General features: G+C 49.8%; 1 protein-coding gene across 13 annotated transcripts in view; it reads right to left on the reverse strand.

Annotated features, from left to right (window-relative positions):
- WASF3 (WASP family member 3) overlaps window positions 1–6032 on the reverse strand; it is a 64510-nt gene extending 58478 nt beyond the window's left edge. For 10 of the 13 annotated variants that reach the window (XM_040704114.2, XM_004938781.5, XM_040704134.2 and 7 more), the window contains exon 1: window positions 5063–5140. The gene's annotated coding sequence lies outside the window, so the exon portion shown is untranslated. Of the gene's footprint in view, window positions 1–5062; window positions 5141–5805 lie in introns of those variants that run through there. The other 3 variants (XM_025146845.3, XM_004938779.5, XM_040704084.2) reach the window with 1 other exon arrangement.
- Window positions 6033–6702: the final 670 nt, after the last annotated feature.

Here is a 6702-nt window from a genome sequence, read left to right on the forward strand (position 1 = left end):
TAAAAACCAACGTGGCATAAAGATAACCCACACTTTCAAGAATCACACATTGCCCCCCAGCCTTGATCCCTACAAACACATTTGGCTATCAAAATCATAAGAGAACAAACAGGTCGCGTCACATCTGTACTCAAAAGGTAGGAAGCTGCTCCAAAATCTTGAAAATGAGTAACCAGAATTCTGCTAAATAGAGAACTCTACTGTGAATAAACAAATAAATAGAAATAGAGTGTTTGACCACAGACCCAGAGAACTCCATTAGCTTAATGGTCGAACGTTTCAGTGGAAAACTGATTTGTCAAGTGTTTAAGTATCCCTGTAAATCCCTACCACAAATGAAATTGGATTTGTCTTCCAAAGCACAAACAAGTGCAACACACGCTTACCATACTAATAAGCCTTCACAAAAATCCTCCAGTAGTTCCACCTGACAAAAAATAAAGAAGTAAAACAAGATAAGCTCTGATTTCACTGCTTTAAATGACCACAAAGACTTCCCTTTCGATCTTCAGCTGCTTTTATGCACATATTTCTTTATTTCTTCCCAAACATTTTGTCTCTCCTTTTAGGGGAGGAAAAAAGAAATCAGCAGCTAAAAACATTTCAGATATTTGAGATTTGAGAGGGGTGAAAAACCACACCATTTCTGCAGTTACAAGCACTCCAGTGCAACATTTCAGAGGCTTTTACAGAAGGTTGGATTCTGAACAGCTGGATCTAAATGCCAGTACGTGCGAAGGAAGGGAAAGCACTCACACATTAGTGCTGAACAAATACACGTGGTCTGATTTCATATTAATTCATCATTACCTCTAAACATAGGTTAGTTTCTCAGGAGAAAACGTGTGGTGTAGCAGTCCTGCTGCAGAGCAAAGGTTCAAGATGCCTTTATGTAATTCTTAGACACTGATTTTCATAAGTTACAAAAATTCTGTACAAGTCTGATATAGGGGAAGAGAAATGCCCTCTACCTCTTCCTATTTCTGCTCATAAGAGAATAAGCAGTTACTTTTGAGCAGCCACTACTTGTGGCATCCCTTGGAAAACGAACCTTCTGAACACAATGTGCAGCTGAATTTAACTCTGGAAGACACCTATTTCCAACCTGGTCCTTCCTTACACTGGATGACTTTCAAATTAGAGAACTAAGGGGCCAGATGGATTACACCCTAGAGTGCTGAGGGCATTGGCGGATGTGGTTGCCAAGCCACTCTCCATCATCCTTCAGCAGTCCCGGCTAACCAGGGATACTGGTTAGACTGGAGACTGGCAAACGTGACGCCCACCTTCAAAAAGGGCCGGAAAGATGATCCTGGTAGCTACAGACCTAACAGTCCCACCTCGGTGCCCGGGAAGGTTCTGGAACGGATAATCTCAGGAGCCATCATGGACCAGTCAACCAGGTTAAAGGTCAACCAGGGGATCAGGCCCAGTCAGCATGGGTTTACAAATGGTAGATCCTGTCTGACAAACCTGATTTCATTCTATGACAAGGTGATCCGCTTAGTGGATGGAGGTAAGGCTGTCGATGTGGTCTACCTGGACTTCAGTAAAGCCTTTGACACTGTCCCCCATAACATCCTCGTGGAGAAGCTGGCTGCCCACGATTTGGATGGGTGTACGCTCTGCTGGCTGAAACACCGGCTGGATGGCCGGGCCTAAAGAGCTGTGGTCAATGGAGTTAAATCCAGTTGGCGGCCGGTCACGAGCGGTGCTCCCCAGGGCTTGGCACTGGGGCTGCTTCTATTTAACATCTTTATTGATGATCTTGATGAAGGGATTGAGTGCACCCTCAGTTAGTTTGCAGACAACACCAAGCTGGGAGGGAGTATTGATCTGCATGAGGGGAGAAAGGCACTACTGAAAGACCTGGATAGACCAGATCGATGGGCCACGGTTAACTGTATGACATTCAACAGGGCCAAGTGTCAGGTCCTGCATTTTGGCCACAACAACCCCAGGCAACCCTACAGGCTTGGGGAGGAGTGGCTGGAAAGCTGCCTGATGGAAAGGGCCCTTGGTGTACTCATGGACAGGAGGCTGAATATGAGCCAGCAGTGTGCCCAGGTGGCCAAGAAGCCCAATGGCATCCTGGCTTGTATCAGGAACAGTGTGGTGAGCAGGACTGGGGAAGTCATCCTGCCCCTGTACTCAGCATTGGTGAGGCCTCACCTCAAGTACTGTGTTCAGTTTGGGGCACCTCAGTACAGAAAGGACATGGAGGTGCTGGAGCAGGTCCAAAGAAGGGCAACAAGGCTTGTGAAGGCCTTGGAGAATATGACCTACGAGGAGCAACTGAAGGAACTGGGGCTGTTTAGTCTGGGGAAAAGGAGGCTGAGGGGAGACCTTATTGCTCTCTTCCAATATCTGAAAGGTGCTTACAGCGAGAGCGGGGTTGGTCTCTTCTGACTGGTGACAGGTGACAGGACGAGGGGAAATGGCCTCAAGTTGCACCAGGGGAGGTTTAGGTTGGATATCAGGAAACACTTCTTTAGAGGAAGGTTTGTAAGCACTGGAATAGGCTGCCCAGGGAGGTGGTTGAGTCACCATCCCTGGATGTGTTTAAAAACCGTTTGGATGTGGTGCTCAGAGACATGATTTAGCGGAGGGCTGTTATAGTTAGGGTAGTATGGTCAGGTTGTGGTTGGACTCAATGATCTTTAAGGTCTTTTCCAACCTGAGCAATTCTATGATTCCATAAGACATTAGCCAGGTGAAAACACTGCCTCCCCATCCACGCCGTCAACAAGTTCTTTGTAACAACCACAAGAAGTCCAAAACTTAACTGCTGCCACCCATAAATTAGGTGAGATATTGATACAACTTTGAATGGAAGAGATTATGAAGTGCTGTGTTACAAAATCTATTTCAAATTCAATTACAAGACTGTACTGCAAGCACACAGCAACTAAAGACAGATCCGTAAGAACAGACTTCACTGGTACAATTCTTTTTCACCTATTTCTTGCTATAAGCAGTCGAGAGCTTTGGAAGATGGTGCTGTGGGAGAGTTCAAAAGAACAAAGATTTAACTGCATATGTTCATTTCAGAATCACAGAACCTTTAAGACCGGAAAAGACATTTAAGATCATCTAGTCCAACTGTCAACTCATTACCACATCAACCAAACCACATCCCCAAGAGCCACATCTACTTTGTATAAGATAAGCAGTTCTCTCCAGCAGTCTTCACTACTCCATTCACTCTTCTGTCTACCAAGACTGAACTGTGTACACAGGAAGTTCAGACAACATGGGAATGCTTGCACAAGCATGAGAGCTAATCCACTGTCCAGGTGACACCGACACAGCGACTTAAATGCTCATCTGCTATTAGCTCTTCTGTAATTCTCTGCAGTATCTGCTGGGGTTTGTTTTTTTTACAAACACTGCCCTACTAATCACTGCATACAAGAAGCTTTAAGCTAACATTACTATCATCTGTCACATCCGTGGCTTTTCTTTCGCTTTCCTCTGCAGAGGAATACTGCCTGCAGACACTTATTGTTTCATATAAATACATGGCATGTTTCCTCTCACTGAAGAACAAACCATATACATCTGAGCTAATCTAGTCAACAAAGAACAACCAGTGTGTAAGAAGTTGGTATTGGCACTCCTAAAATCATTATCGTTGTTTATTCAAGGTACGTTGTACAGATAGGGCATATTCTCAAAAACAGAGCAGGTCTATACTGCTATTAACTACAGAGAATAGTATGAGCTGAACCACATATATCAAACTTGAAGCCTCGTCAACCTACTCCTGCTATGAAAGTCTCTTTTTAAAACACAAGCAATTCTAATTCTGAAATAAAGTCATTTTTCATTACTTCCACAAACAGAAAGATTAGCAAAGACCACACAACTTCTGATACTACTGTGTATAATCAAGACTATTGTTTTGGCATCTGACTAAGAAGTGTTTTCTAATCTTATTTATGTGAAGAAAATAGCTGTGGAAAAGGAGGAGAAAAACGACCAACTCAATTATTTCACGTACAACAAAACCTCTCCATTCTCTGCCCAATAACTACATTCCCACTCCCACAAGCCATGCAAACACCAAAAAACCCTACGAAGTCACCTTTCAGCCAGCAGTGAGGAGAGATTGCTTTGCACAACACAACCCCAGAATGCTTCTGGAAATAAATCTTGCTTCCACGTTGCTCAGCGGGAATACAGCCCGGTCCTGGTGACAGGCTGAACAGCTGCTGATGAAGCATCCTTCTGGCAGGACCTACTTGAAAGCCACATTCACAGGGCAAGAACGACTTGGGGCCTTCATTTCAGCGTAGGCAAGTGACGGTCTTTCCACGTTTGCCTGTTTTCTCCTTAAATGCCCAACTAAGCTAGCACTAATTGAGCACAACAGCTAACAAAGCGCACTTCCACGGCTCAAATACGGGCTTTAAATCCTTCGGATCCTCAAGTTCGCAAGCGCTGTAACTTGTCACTTCATCCTTACCGGTTACACCTCGGCCATCGGTCTACCTAACAGCCCTACATCACACTGCTCAGCAGCCGGATGGCTCAGCTCCCGAGCTGCGGGCTGCGGAGCGGGGCAGCGCGCTGCAGAACTACCGCCGGAACGTTACTCCATTACTTCATTCCCTCCTCCAAGCAGCACCGCACTACCAGGGAAAGCACCGTCTCAGGCCAAGTCAGAACAACACCGCTACCTCACGCCAACACAGTGCTTTTTGATTCCCCACGTAAAGCTTTGAAGACAAAAAATAAAAAATAAAGAGCCCAGCCCGGCAAGACAACGAAGCACAACCACCCGTTCGGATGCGAAGTCCCCCCAAGTTCCCGGCTGCGTCCCAATCCGCCCCATCCGTCCCGCCCCATCCCGCTCCCCGCCGCTGACAAAAGCGGCACAAAGACGCGGTCAGACGCCGCGCTCCCATTCCCGCACGGAGCGCAAATCCGAACCGCCTGCGCGCGCGAAGCGCGTTCTGCTCGGGAACCTCACAACCGCATCCCACAGCCGGCGTTGGCCCCACCGCACGGACCTCGGCTTACAGACCACCGTCGGGGGGGCCCGCGGCCCCTCACCCACCTGACGCCGCGCTCCGTCCCATCCCGCGCCGCCGTCCCCTACAGTCACCGCCGCCACCGCGCGGAGCCTTCCCGGGCTGAGCCTCCGCGCCCCCGCCACCCCGCCCCTCGGCCGATAGCCCCGCCCCCTCGCCTCCCCCTTTGGCCCGTGCCAAGAGGGGCGGGACAAGGGCTACCAGTAACAACCAATCTCTCCCCGCGCACCTCGTTGATTGGCGTGAAAAGCACCCAATGGAAAATGACGAGCTGTCAATCAGCGGCCCCTACCTGGGGCTCGCAAGAGGGCTGTCCGTGGGTTGCCGGCCCTCCGCTTCCCGCAGGCGGAGGGAGGCGGAGCGGGGCCTCGTGCCCCGTGCCCGGCCTCGGGGTGTCCGCGGGCCGTTCCTCTTGGGGCCCGAAGGCGATCTCGGCTCTCTCTCAGCCCGCAGCCCGTCTCCCGCCCCTTCCCTCTCTCTCGTTGGCGGCGGGCACCCCGCGGCCGTGCCCTCGCCCTCCGCCCGCCCTGCTGACCCACTTCCCAGCGAATCCCAAGTGCGGGCCCCAGCCGGGCCCGTGCCCACCCGCGCTGAGGCCTGGGGCCTGCGGCGGGGGCCGGGGCTGTGCGAGCCGCAGCTGCGGCGCGGCCCAGACAATGTCCCGTCTCCGTCCTTTGTGGCGATCCCTGGAGCGGGGGCTTTTGTCGGTCGCCGCGAAGCCTTCAGAAAAGAAAAGAAAAAAAAAAAAACAAAAAAAGCCCGACGTTACCATGTGAATGAGCTTTCATGGGGCGCGGGGGGCGCGGAACGGCCACCTCACGGACTTCAAACGGCTCGGGGCGCGCCGATGAGTGACCCCGGCTGCAATAGGGCTGAGCGGAGCCGCCCCGAGTCAACCGTGTGGGGCATCGCAAAGTTTGCTCAACTCCGACGCGGCAGTCGGGCTCCCAGGCAGCTCCTGACAGCACGCAGCGCTTCGTGCTGCTGCCGGCTGGGGAAAAATGATCCCAAATCGCCGCAATCGGCCGCGGTGAGAGTCGGCAGCTTGAGAACCACTGATGTAATCACAGAAGGTTATATGGCAAAAGCATTAAGCCGTGCGGCTTTATTTGTGCTTTGTAGTGCAGATGGTGACGGCGTTAAGATCGCCGGCAAAGCAAACAGAGAGGAGTCACCGAGTAACAAAACGCTAAAGGAGGGAGCCACGGGCTTATTCTTCAGCGTAAGGGCTCGTTTGCACGCAGTCATAAGGAGATAAAAGTCACCGTGTTAGAAGGAGGCTGTTTTCCCTAAGACATGCAGCGGGAAGGAGGAAACTCTTGAGAGCCCGCAAAATAAAGCTGCTGTTAAATGACCTTGCATTGTTAAAGCACTGCTGCATTAATGCTCATTCAGTGGCAGGTTTTTCCCGTATTGAAAATGAGCTCTTGGGGTTGAAAAAGTACTCGTTTCAAACGGACCCGTCGCTACCAGTTATTTTTTTCCTGCTCCGTCAACACAAGCAAATGTCCTGTGTGATGGAAGGTATCAAAGAGCCTTTATTCTGTCCCACCTGTGTTCCAGTCCCTTGGATTTCTTCTCAGCTTTCATTTTTCTTCCCTCTATTCGTGACGTTTCAGCACCCATAGCTATTTTTAATAATATCTAAATCTTGTAAAAATAGAAC

This window comes from Gallus gallus, chromosome 1, assembly GCF_016699485.2.
Source record: "Gallus gallus isolate bGalGal1 chromosome 1, bGalGal1.mat.broiler.GRCg7b, whole genome shotgun sequence".
In the NCBI taxonomy this organism is placed as follows: Eukaryota; Metazoa; Chordata; class Aves; order Galliformes; family Phasianidae; genus Gallus; species Gallus gallus.